Here is a 14195-nt window from a genome sequence, read left to right as displayed (position 1 = left end):
AGTTGGGCACTTCTAATAAATAGAAACTTTATAAGTTATTAACTAACTATATTTATAAATTATCTAAATGTGTCCTATTTATAATGTGTTGATCAACTGCTTGCTAATATTCATAAAGATTACTAAAGTAAGACATTTTTTAAATTATACTAAGGAGCATGATATAAGTATATGAGAGGTTCACATATGTTCATATTTTTGTTGTAGAGAAATAAGAGGGCATAGTCAGATTTTCAGAATATACATAAAAATAGTACAAAACTTCCAAAGAGAAAAACAATGTAGTCTTACCTTGGTCTAAGTCAATGATTTTCAAACTCCAGTTTAGCCATAATGTTGTTCTTCAAGTAGTATGCAATAGATGACCTAGGTGTGGAAAAAAGAAAAAGATGAAGTAGGGCTGTGCTAATTGAAAGGGAATGGTAAAAATACCTAATTCTCAGGAGGATACTGAGACTGTAAATCACAGTTTAGAACACACTGTATTTGATGTTTCAAATCATACATTTTGAAGAATACATTTCAAAGTATGATTATTTTATGAAACATAATTAAAATATTGTCTTTAAATGGGGGCATTCACACATTTTGTCTTCAACGTATTTATAATTCAGTTTGATAGTTTGTATTTCTGGGGTGATTGTATTTAAATTCTATTAAAATTTTAATAAGTACTCTTGTTTATAAATAGTTTAAATAATGTAGAAGTGTAACATATCAAATAAAGAGAGTCACCATCCCATGTTGATCTTCATATTTCCTACTCAGGAATTCATGCTGTTACAGTTTGCATATATCTTTCTCTATTTTAATGTTATAAATGTTTAATATGTATGGATATATGTAAATTTTAAAATGTATATTTTATATAAAGCAAAATGTCTCACTTTCAAAATATAGGGTAATGTGAAACTGTTCTAGAGAACAAAATGGCAATCAAAGGACCTGAACTCACTCCTCCTACAAGAACACCAAAATCACAACTAACTGTGAAACAACCATCAATAGAAAAGACTGAAACCTACCAAAAAAGATAATCTACATCCAATGACTTGCATGTGTTAAAACTTCCATGGAAACATGAAAGACTCCAAACAGCCACAGCAATCTGAAGGGGGGGGGGGGGGAAATGGAGCTGGATGAATAAGACTCCCTGATTTCAAACTATACTATGAAGTTACAGTAATTAAAACAGTATGATACTGGCAGAAAAACAGACATGTAAACAATGGAATAGGGTAGAAAGCCCAGAAATAAACCCATGGACCTATGGGCAATTAACCTATGACAAAGGAGGCAAAACCATACAATGGAGAAAAGACAGTCTTGTCAATAAATGTACTAGGAAAACTGGACAAATTTGTGTAAAGGAATAAAATTATGACATTCTCTAACACAGACACAAAAATAATCTCAAAATGGATTAAAGACCTAAATATAAGTCCAGATAGTATAAGACTCTTAGAGGAAAACCTAGGCAGAGCACTCTTTGACATAAATAGCAGCAATACTTTTTTTATCTGTCTCCTAGAGTAGTGGAAATAAAAACAAAATAAACAAATGGGACCTAATTAAATTTAAAAGCTTCTGTACAGCAAAGGAAACCATAAACAAAACAGAACGACAACCTACAGAATGGGAGAAAATATTTGCAAACAATGCAACTGACAAGGGATTAATCCCAAAATATACCAGCAGTTCATATAGCTCAATCTCCAAAAGACAAACAACCTAATCAAAAAATGGGCAGAAAAAGTAAACAGTTGTTTTGCCAAAGGCTTTATTTTTGGTTTTAAGGTTTGTAGGATTCACTGGTAAAATACCCACTTTGCATTTATTTGAGCAAGAATTAAAAGAATTCATTAACTTGATAAGAGCTTACAATATAATAATATTGAATTAACAAAGATTATAATATGCTAATTAAGGAATAGAACTGATTTCAAAAGAATAATAAGAGATAGAGGTTTACACATCACTGAATTGGGGAAACCAGACCCAAGTGGTACTGGGAAGTCCCTGGAACAGCAATCTGGAGTCCCAGTTGGGAAAGGCCCCAGGAGGTGCATCCACCCCATGGGTGATATTTCAGTGTTCTGCTTGGAGGAGTCCAGCTTTTAATACCAGGCTCTAGGTTGATAATCAGCCTACATGGAAATGTGCAGCTCTGGTTATTGTCATGAATTAAGACCAAGACATTTGTAAGTCCTGGAATGTTCTCTGATCCCTAGGAGCTGGCCAAGCCCACAAGGATCAAAATGTCCCAGGACTAAAAACTCCCTGTTTTATCCAATGATTTATAAGATATTTTGGTGACACTTCTCTGGCCTATAGGTAGTTCAGCAGTTTGGTATGTAGTCAGTTTTAGGGTCATTTTCTGGGCAGAGAGAGAGGCCTAGTGTCATTTCTGAAGCCTGAATAAGACTACATTACTAGCTTCCCCAATGATAGTCATTTCTTCAAAGAAGAGATACAGATAGCCAAAGGGTAGATGAAAAGATGTTCAACATTGCTAAGGATTAGAGGAATGGAAACCAATACTAAAGTAAAATAGTTTACATCAAAAATTCTATAAATAATGCTGGAGAGGATATGGAGAAAAGGAATCTTCTGATACTGTTTGTGGGAAGTAAAATTGGTACAGTCAATGTGGAGTTTCCCTGAAAAACTAGACACAGAGCTACTATAGGGTCCTGTAATCCCACTCCTGGACATATAGCTGGAGAAAATGATAATTTGAAATGATATATGTAGCTCAGTATTCAGAGCAGCATTTTTTAAAGCAGCCAACACATTGATAGGTGTTCTCGGAAAGAGGAACAGATAAAGCAAGTTTGGTACATAGATACAATGTATTTTATTAAGCCATAAAAAAGAATGAAATATCATAGTCCCATTTACAGCACAATGGATAGCCTAGAAATGATCATATTAAGTGAACTAAGTCAGAGAAAGAGAAATACATAAATCCACTTATACGTGGAATTTTAAAAGATGATACAAATGAACTTATTTATAAAACAAACAAACATGCAGATATCAAAAACAAACTTATGGTTACCAACAGGGAAACACTACACGGGAGGGTGAGGAATAAATTAGGAGGCTGAGATTATCATATACTCACTGCTATATACAGAATAGATAATCAACAAGGATATACTGGATAGCACAGGGAATTATAGTCAGTATCTTGTAATAACCTATAATGGAAGAGAATTTTATATATATATATATATATATATATATATATATATATATATATATATAAACTTAAATGCAGAGTTCAGTTCAGCCACTCAGTCGTGTCTGACTCTCTGCGACCCCATGAACTGCAGCACGCCAGGCCTCCCTGTCCATCATCAACTCCTGGAGTTCACTCAGACGCACATCCATCAAGTCAGTGATACCATCCAGCCATCTCATCCTCTGTCATCCCCTTCTCCTCCTGCCCGCAATCCCTCCCAGCATCAGAGTCTTTTCCAATGAGTCAACTCTTCGCATGAGGTGGCCAAAGTACTGGAGTTTCAGCTTTAGCATCATTCCTTCCAAAGAAATCCCAGGGCTGATCTCCTTCAGAATGGACTGGTTGGATCTCCTTGCAGTCCAAGGGACTCTCAAGAGTCTTCTCCAACACCACAGTTCAAAAGCATCAATTCTTCAGTGCTCAGCCTTCTTCACAGTCCAACTCTCACATCCATACATGACCACAGGAAAAACCATAGCCTTGACTAGACAGACCTTTGTTGGCAAAGTAATGTCTCTGCTTTTGAATATGCTATCTAGCTTGGTCATAACTTTCCTTCCAAGGAGTAAGCGTCTTTTAATTTCATGGCTGCAGTCACCATCTGCAGTGATTTTGGTGCTCAAAAAATAAAGTCTGACACTCTTTCCACTGTTTCCCCATCCATCTGCCATGAAGTGATGGGACCGGATGCCATGGTCTTCGTTTTCTGAATGTTGAGTATATCATGCTAAATCCTGGGCTGAATGAAGCACAAGCTGTATTCACTACTGTGGGCAGAGATATCAATAACCACACATATGTAGATGACACCATCTTTATGGAAGAAAGCAAAGAAGTATTAAAGAGACTCTTGACGGAGGTGAAAGAGGAGAGTGCAAAAGCCAGCTTAAAACTCAACATTCAAAAAATGAAGATCATGGCATCTGGTCCTATCACTCCATGGCAAATAGATAGGGAAACGATGACAAACTTTATTTTCTTGGGCTTCAAAATCACTGTGGATGGTAACTGTAGCCATAAAATTAAAAGACACTTGCTCCTTGGAGGAAAAGCAATGAAAACCTAGACAGCATATTAAAAAGCAGAGACATTACTTTGCCAACAAAGGTCCATATATTCAAAGCTATGTTTTTTTTTTTTCCAGTAGCCATGTGCGAATGTGAGATCTGGACAATAAAGAAAGCTGAGCACTGAAGAATGCCTTTGAACTGTGGTCCTGGAGAAGACTTGAGAGTCCCTTGGACTGCAAGGAGATCAAACCAGTCAATCCTAAAGGAAATCAACCCTGAATATTCATTGAAAGGACTGAAGCTGAAGCTCCAATACTTTGGCCACCTGATGCAAAGAGCCGACTCATTGGAAAAGACCCTGATGCTGGGAAAGATTGAAGGTAGGAGGAGAAGGGGATGACAGAGGATAAGATGGTTGGATGGCATCACTGACTCAATGGACATAAGTTTAAGCAAATTCTGGGAGATGGACAGGGAAACCATGCAAGCCATGGGGTCGCAAAGAGTCAGACACAACTGAGCAACTGAAAAATATATAACTGCATCACTTTGTTGGACATCTGAAACTAACACAACACTGCAGATCAACTCTTTCAATAAAACTTTAGAAAAATGAAATAATGTTCTGTGCTTACAAGAAAAACAGGAAATGACTCAAAATCAGCAATAAACAAGCACGGATAATCAGAATCCTGAGCATGTAAAGCCAATGCTGCAGCAACCCTAGTGATGTGAGAGAAGGGAGTTAATCCAAAGTTTTAAAAACATATGCAAAGCTAGGAGATGAACATAGTATCCTCTGGAGGCAAAAAAGTTGAAACTGAGACACTTACACAAATACAGCTGCTGTATAGAAAGCTTCATATTTCTATTTCATCTGTATCCACTATGTCTAGTCCAAATGTCCATATTTTTCCATTCTTAAATTTTTAGCAATCCCAAGAGTAGATAACCTTTTTTTATTATAGTAGGTTAATCAGGTTAATTAAATAGAATGCATATATATATGTGTAAAACATATAAAATATATATTTACTATATAAATATAGAATACATATATATATATATGTATACTATTATAGAAAACCAAAATTTCTTCAAGAAGAAATAAATTATCATGGTCATACGTTTAAATAAAGTAAATCATTATTAAAGTTCCTGTGTCATAAATCTCTAGATATCTTCACAGTCAATTCAAGATTAAACAGAAAATATCCATCTTATATTTACCTCTTAGAAAACTGAAAAACTAGTAAACATTTCTCATATTATAAGATCAGAATTGCCATCTTTTATGACAAGAATATTATAGCCCAATCTCCTTCATACATTTAGCAGAATAATTGAATTAGTAAAAAAAAATAAAAAATCATTTCTATTATTTATAGCTGATATTTGTAGAAAATCCAAGATAATTTGTAGAAAATTACTAGGGTTAGCAAATTTACATTATTACAAAGGAAATATAAAACAATAATTATAATTTGAGATACTGCCAATAAAAAATGCATAAATGATGTCAATGACATCAAATATCTATGGATCAGGTCAAGATGTCAGAGTTAGAAGATGTAGAGCTCACCCATACCCGCAACAAGCAATTCCAAAATATGTCTATATTTTGAATAATTCTCACAGAAAACTAACAAAACTGGCAGAAGAATCCCATACAGCAAAAGGTACATGAAAAATTTCTGAAACACTAAATAGGAAAGAAAAAAGTGTAGGGTTATAACCTCTACTCTTGGGAGGGATCTAAAAGGAAGAGGAGGCCCACACAAGTGGACTCTTGCCCTGAGGAGGGAAAAGGATGAGCTACAGATTATCCCAGGCCTGGGGTCCTATACTAAGGAGACAAACCCCTGGTTGCTGGGATAGATACAAGGGGAAGAGAAGTTCCTCAATCATACTCCCAAGTCCAAGTAGAGAAACACCCTTGCCCCATTGACTCCACACTGTAGCTTGTGGCTAGATCTGAGGCATGCAGGTCTGGAGTAAAGACTGATCTAGGGATGCAGAGGTGGCCCAAAGGCCTGGGATATGGTCTCAGTTGGGGAGCAGCCTTGTCAATACTTATTCAGGCAGCCCCTTGGGAAACACCATGATCAGCAGGCTATAGTCCCTCTTCCAGCTAATCAAGTACACTGGTCCTATGCCATACCACAGTTTTGTGCTGGATCTGGAGCAGACAGGTCCTGGGAGAAAACTATCATAGAATTAGTCCAGATCTCTGGTAATAATGTAGTGCATTAATTCTTGCAGCCACAATGCCATGACTCTTACTATCCTAGCTAAAGCTCCAACCCCACTCATTCCATGCCATGGCCTATCCAAAGACCTGGGATGACCACAACAGATAAAAAAGACACAAACTTGTGCTGCATCTGAGTGAAGTTGTCGATGACTACACAGGTAGTGTGTCAGACCTCTGTGAGTAGACAGCTCTGATTTGTTTCCTATATTTGAAGCAAATATAAGATAGGATATGCACTCAAGGGGAATGGAACCTGATTGAACCAAACACTCAGGGCTTCTACTTAAACAACTGGGGAACAGACACTGTCTCTTCAGTAGAGTGACAGCAGTCATGGAGGAGAGCAGATGTCTTGCCTCACACCCTGCACAGGCTTTAGCTCCTCCAACACTAACCAAACCTCCTATCAAAGTGATAGGAGCCAGAAAACTCTGAGAACAGATATGGCTGGTGTCCCTAGCAAAATAAGCCCAAGCACCAAAGACATTGGATAAACAGAGTCTACACAGAGATGCTCCCACATAAAAACACCCATTCAAGACCACTATAGATAACTGTTTCTCCTAAATTCATAGAACCGGAGAAAGTAAATGAAAAGGAAGAGGAACTATTTCCAGTTAAAAGAGCAAGAGAAATCCCCTAAAAGAATAAAAAATGAAACATAAATAATAAAACAGTCAACAAGACCCTGAGTTCAAAAATATGGTAATAAAAATGCTAACTAAATTAAGAAAGATTACTGACATAAAAATAGGTCACAGTAACAAGGAACTAGCAACTATAAAGGAAAACAAATCAAAAATAGATCATTCAATTTCTGAGATAAAAAGCAATCTAGAACCAATGACTAACCAACTAAATGACATGGAAGAACAAATAAGTGATCCAGAAGATAGAATAATGGAAATAACTCAATCAGATCAGCAGACAACAATAAATAAATAAACAAAGAAAGAAGATTAAAGCATCTTACAAGATCTATGGAATATTATAAAACATGAAAACCTATGTATAATAGGGGTTCTAGAACAAGAAGAAGAGGGAAGGAAATAAAAAATGTATTTGAAGAAATTATGACTGAAAACTTTCCAAATTTAAACAAGGAAACAAATATCCACATATAGGATGTTCAAAGGGTCTCCAACAAAATGAACCCAAACAGACCCACACCAAAATATACCGTAACTAAAATGGCAAAAGTTAAAGAGAGGATGGTAAAAGCAGCAAGAGAAAAGAAAGTTGGTTACAAGAGAACACCAGAAAGACTATCAGTTGGTTTCTCTGCAGAAAATGTGTATGTCAGAAGAGAATAGCATGATCTATGCAAGGTCTTGAAAAGGAAAAACCTGCAACTTAGGATACTCTACCCAGCAAGAATATCAGTGGAAGGATAAATAATTTCTAGACAAGCCCCACTCCAGTACTCTTGCCTGGAAAATCCCATGGATGGAGGAGCCTGGCGGGCTGCAGTCCACGGGGTCGCTAAGAGTCAGACACGACTGAACAACTTCACTTTCACTTTTCACTTTCATGCATTGGAGAAGGAAATGGCAACCCACTCCAGTGTTCTTGCCTGGAGAATCCCAGGGACGGGGGAGCCTGGTGGGCTGCCGTTTATGGGGTCGCACAGAGTCAGACACGACTGAGGTGACTTAGCAGCAGTAGCAGCAGCAGCAGCAGAACAAATCATCCTAAAATTTATATAAAATTACATAAGTCCCAGAATTGCAAAAGCAATACTGAGAAAAAAGAACACAGGTCAAGGTATAACCATTCCAGATTTCAGACAAAGCTATGGCTGGTCACAGATGTCCAGAGAGACAGGCTGCCCAAAATGAACCTCAGGTCCTTTATTATCCTTGCTCTGAAAGGAAAATCAGTATTGCTTACACTGAGCTCAAAGCTGGAATGTTTGGAAGAAGTATCTTTCTCATTCACCTCCTTCCCCAGAGACATTGAGGCTGGGTGCCCAGGCTATAGAGGAAACCTGAGGTCAATGGAAGCCCTTCTTCAAAACCCTGACCTGGGTGGCTTTTATCTGCTCTTCACCTGAAGGAGACCTGGCCCTTGAGACTACATGGAAACAACTTTGGATTTAGAGTCAGGAGTTGACCTCAGTATTGCATGACCCTCATTAAGGCACATAAACTCCTCATGTTTATTTTAGGACTGTCAAAAGTAGGGATGTCATGCATGTCTGAGCCAGGTCACACAATACTTCTTTTTATCACAAGGAGGTAGAAAGTCAGGATTCTGGGAGACAGATAGAAGGCCAAGGGTATCTATCTCTGACTCTCTGTGGAAGGTAAGTCTATAAGATTCACACATTATCTGGTTACAACTTCCTCTGTCTGAATATGAGACTGTGCAAATATCTTGGATCTAACTTCGTTTACTTGTGTTTGAGGACAAAACAAACACCTCCCCCACAAAATGACTTTCCTGGTGAATCAGATGGTAAACAATCCACCTGCAATGTGGGAGACCTGGGTTCGATCCCTGGTTTGGGAAAATCCCCTGAAGGAGGGCATGGCAACCCACTCCAGTATTCTTGCCTGGAGAATCCCCATGGACAGAGGAGCCTGGCAAGCTACAGTCCATGGGGTCACAAAGAGTTGGACAGAACTAAGTGACTAAGTACACATAGCTGTAGTAATCAAAACAGTATGGTTTGACACAAAAACAGACAGATAGATCCATGGAACAGAGAGCCCAGAAATAAACCCATACACCTACAGTCAAGTAATCTATGACAAAGTGAGCAAGAATATACAGTGAAGACAAGTAATATAGAAAAGGTGGGCAGTTACTTGTAAAAAAATGGAATTAGAATATCCCTTTCCACCATACAGTAGTCATGTGGATGTGAGAGTTGGACTGTAAAGAAAGCTGAGCACCAAAGAATTGATGCTTTTGAACTGTAGTGTTTGAGAAGATTCTCAAGAGTCCCTTGGACTGCAAGGAGATCCAACCAGCCCATTCTAAAGGAAATCAGTCCTGAATATTTATTGGAAGGACTGATGCTGAAGCTGAAGCTCAAATACTTTGGCCACCTGATGTGAAGAACTGATTTATTGGAAAAGATTCTGATGCTGGGAATGATTGAAAGCAGGAGGAGAAGGGGATGACAGAGGATGAGATGGTTGGACGGCATATAAATACACGGACACAGACATGAGTTTGAGTAAGCTCCAGGAGTTGGTGATGGACAGGGGAGCCTTACGTGCTGCAATTCATGGCGTCGCAAAGAGTTGGACATGACTGACTGGCTGATATGAACTGACCTGAAATTCCACCATATAGAAAAAGAAATTCAAAATTATTTGAAGACCCAAATATAAGGTACAGCACTATAAAACTTTGAGGAAAGGACATGGGCAAAACATTCTTTGATATAAATCCTAAGAATATTTTCTTAGATTAATCTTCCAGTGCAAAAGAAATATAAGCAAAAGTTAACATATACAACTTAAAAGCTTTTACACAACAAAGGAAACCATCAACAAAATTAAAAGATAACCTGTAGAATGTGAAAAAATATCTGCAAATAACGTGATCAACAAGAGATTAGTATCTAAAAGATACTAACAGCTCCAACCAATCAATACCAAAATAACCCAAACAATCCAATCAAAATATGAGCAGAAGACTTGAAGATTTTTTCAAAGAAGACATATAGATGGGCCAACAGACACATGAAAAGATGATCAACATCGCTTACTATTTAGGTATCACCTCACACCAGTTAGAATAGGTACCATTGTAATGTCTACAAATAACAAATGCTAGAGAGGATGTGGCAAAAAGAAAACCCTAATATATTCTTGATGGTAATGTAACTAACTTGGTGTGGCCACTATAATGAACAGTATGGACAGCATAAAGATTACTTTAAAAAGCTAAATATAACTATCAATTCCACCAATAACCTACCAATTCCACTACTGGGTATGTATCCAGACAAAACAAAAAACAAAACTCTATTTCAAAAAGATACATGGACACCAAGTTCATAGAAACACTATTTTCAGCAGCCAACACATGGAAACAACTCAAGGGCCCATCAACAAACGATTGGCTTAAGAAATGGTGAGACACACACACACACAATATAATATTACTCAGCCATGTAAAAGAATGAAATTGCTATTTGCAGCAACGTGGGTGGATGTATAAAATATTATGCTTAGTGAAATAAATCAGTGGAAAAAGAAACAATGTATGATATTACTTATATATAGAATACACTAATAATATAAATACATACACAAAACAGAAACAAATTTACAAATATAAAACACAAATTTATCATTACCAAAGGGGAGAGAGAAGGGTAAGGGATAAATAGGAGTATGGAATTAACAGATATAAATTACTATACATAGAATAGACAAAATAGAAAGTCCAGAGATAAATCCACGCACATATGGACACCTTATCTTTGACAAAGGAGGCAAGAATATACAATGGATTAAAGACAATCTCTTTAACAAGTGGTGCTGGGAAAACTGGTCAACCACTTGTAAAAGAATGAAACTAGAGCACTTTCTAACACCATACACAAAAATAAACTCAAAATGGATTAAAGATCTAAACGTAAGACCAGAAACTATAAAACTCCTAGAGGAGAACATAGGCAAAACACTCTCTGACATACATCACAGCAGGATCCTCTATGACCCACCTCCCAGAATATTGGAAATAAAAGCAAAAATAAACAAATGGGACCTAATTAAAATTAAAACCTTCTGCACAACAAAGGAAACTATAAGCAAGGTGAAAAGACAGCCTTCAGAATGGGAGAAAATAATAGCAAATGAAGCAACTGACAACTAATCTCAAAAATATACAAGCAACTCCTACAGCTCAACTCCAGAAAAATAAATGACCCAATCAAAAAATGGGCCAAAGAACTAAATAGACATTTCTCCAAAGAAGACATACAGATGGCTAACAAACACATGAAAAGATGCTCAACATCACTCATTATCAGAGAAATGCAAATCAAAACCACTATGAGGTACCATTTCACGCCAGTCAGAATGGCTGCAATCCAAAAGTCTACAAGCAATAAATGCTGGAGAGGGTGTGGAGAAAAGGGAACCCTCTTGCACTGTTGGTGGGAATGCAAACTAGTACAGCCATTATGGAGAACAGTCTGGAGATTCCTTAAAAAACTGGAAATAGAACTGCCTTATGATCCAGCAATCCCACTGCTGGGCATACACACTGAGGAAACCAGAAGGGAAAGAGACACATGTACCCCAATGTTCATCGCAGCACTGTTTATAATAGCCAGGACATGGAAGCAACCTAGATGTCCATCAGCAGATGAATGGATAAGAAAGCTGTGGTACATATACACAATGGAGTATTACTTAGCCATTAAAAAGAATACATTTGAATCAGTTCTAATGAGGTGGATGAAACTGGAGCCTATTATACAGAGTGAAGTGAGCCAGAAAGAAAAACACCAATACAGTATACTAACACATATGTATGGAATTTAGAAGGATAGTAACAATAACCCTGTATACGAGACAGCAAAAGAGATATGATGTATAGAACAGTCTTTTGGACTCTGTGGGAGAGAGTGGGATGATTTGGGAGAATGGCATTGAAATATGTATAATATCATATATGAAACGAGTTGCCAGTCCAGGTTTGATGCACGATATTCGATGCTTGGGGCTGGTGTAATGGGACGACCCAGAGGGATGGTATGGGGAGGGAGGAGGGAGGAGGGTTCAGAATGGGGAATACGTGTATACCCGTGGCAGATTCATTTTGATATATGGCAAATCAAATACAATATTGTAAAGTTAAAAAATAAAATAAAATTTAGAAATCTCAAAAAAAAAATAATTAAAAAAAAAAGAAAAAAAAAAAAAAAAGAATAGACCAGCAACAAAGATCTACTCCTCCTCCAGGATAATGATATATAATCAGCAAAAAACTAAATCACTATGCTGTACACCTGAAATGAATATAATATGAAAATCAACTGCATTTCAATAAAAAATATCTATAATAATTCTAATGAAATATCTCCTAGACTGTTCCACTGAAAACTATAAATATTTCTGAGAGAAATTGAAGACTTAAGTTGGTGAGAGTCTTATTAAGTTTATTAACTGAAAGATTCAACACTTCTCAAATATTATTTCTTCCTAAACCTATCCCTAGGTTTACCTCATTCAAAACAAAACCAAACAGAACAGTCTGTTCAACTAGATATCAAAAATCACTACAATCCTACAATAGACAAGATAGAATGGTATTAATGCAAGAATAAAAGAAGTTGGCAAATTGAATCCAAAAATGGACCAATACATGTCTACCTAATATGGCACTGTAATTAGTGGTAAAAATTTATTTTGATAAATTATATGGGACCAAGCTTATTACCATAAGGGCAAAAATGTATTTGGGATTTTACTCTACATGTGAACAGAAATCAACTCCAGATAGTTTGCAGATATCAATGTAAAATTAAAACAACAAAGATTTAAAACCAGTAGAGGTGTATTTTTGTGATGTTGGAGTAGCTAAAGCTTCTTAAGCAGGATAAAAATGACATTAATCATTAAAAGAGATATGTTGAACTATTCAAAATAAAAAAGTTCATTTTCTCAAAACACACTATGAAATTACGATATATTCAAAATATGTTTAAAGAAAACTATAGAAAACCCTTGAAAAATTCATGGCTAGGAGGTCTCAATATCATCAACATGAAGTATCTTCCTGAGTGATTTATAAAATTAATATGATCCTCACAAAAACATCAGTATTATTTTTTAGGTGGTGTCACATAATTTTGGAGAAGTCGATGGCACCCCACTCCAGTACTCTTGCCTGGAAAATCCCATGGACAGAGGAGTCTGGTAGGGTGCAGTCCATGGGGTCGAGAAGAGTCGGACATGACTGAGCGACTTCACTCTCACTTTTCACTTTCATGCATTGGAGAAGGAAATGGCAACCCACTCCAATGTTCTTGCCTGGAGAATCCCAGGGACGGGGGAGCCTGGTGGGCTGCCGTCTATGGGGTCGCACAGAGTCGGACACGACTGAAGCGACTTAGCAGTAGCAGTTACATAATTTGGTAATACAATTCAGAAGAACTTATTAACAAGTAAAAATGAATAGGAAAACTCTGAAAAAATGAGGGGAAATGAGACAGTAGATATTAAAATATATAAAGCTCTATAATGAAATCAATAATATACTCACACATGAATAGACAAAAACACCAATGGAATAGAAGTAGGTTCAGAAATATTTCTCTCTGCATACAGAAATTGCAAATCACTGAAAAAAATATGCTACTATTAAATAATTGTGTTGGGACAACTAGATGACCCTTTGGAAATAATATACATTATATTTATTTGTCATTCTGTATAAAATATTAATGCAAAATGTTTTAGAGGTCTACATAAATACAAAAGATAAAACGAAGTACTAGGGAAAAATATAGGCAACTTCATATCTATATGCGGAAGAGTGAAAGTATTCTATTATTTTTAAAAGTTCAATTATAGTAAAAGAAAAACAACATTACAGACTACACAAAAATTTTAATGAAAAAGCATAAGCAAGGAAAAGTCTAGTATCATTAATATATGAAGAACTTAAAATTATAAATTTAAAAAGCAATAGTTCTTAGAAACATGAATAAAAT

The 14195-nt window shown here is 36.5% G+C and overlaps 1 long non-coding RNA gene across 22 annotated transcripts in view; it reads right to left on the bottom strand.

Annotated features, from left to right (window-relative positions):
• LOC147349191 (uncharacterized) overlaps window positions 1-14195 on the bottom strand; it is a 284621-nt gene that overhangs the window by 108055 nt on the left and 162371 nt on the right. For 15 of the 22 annotated variants that reach the window (XR_015149550.1, XR_015149553.1, XR_015149555.1 and 12 more), the window contains one exon: window positions 292-366. This is a non-coding gene — a long non-coding RNA (uncharacterized LOC147349191). Of the gene's footprint in view, window positions 1-291; window positions 367-1025; window positions 1109-14195 lie in introns of all 22 variants that reach the window. The other 7 variants (XR_015149545.1, XR_015149536.1, XR_015149534.1 and 4 more) reach the window with 1 other exon arrangement.

This window comes from Bos grunniens, chromosome 21, assembly GCF_055505025.1.
Source record: "Bos grunniens cultivar Pamir isolate PY7600 chromosome 21, Bosgru_T2T1.0, whole genome shotgun sequence".
NCBI lineage: Eukaryota > Metazoa > Chordata > Mammalia > Artiodactyla > Bovidae > Bos > Bos grunniens.
Note: the sequence above shows the minus strand (reverse complement) of the source record. Positions and strands in the feature narration are given on the sequence as shown.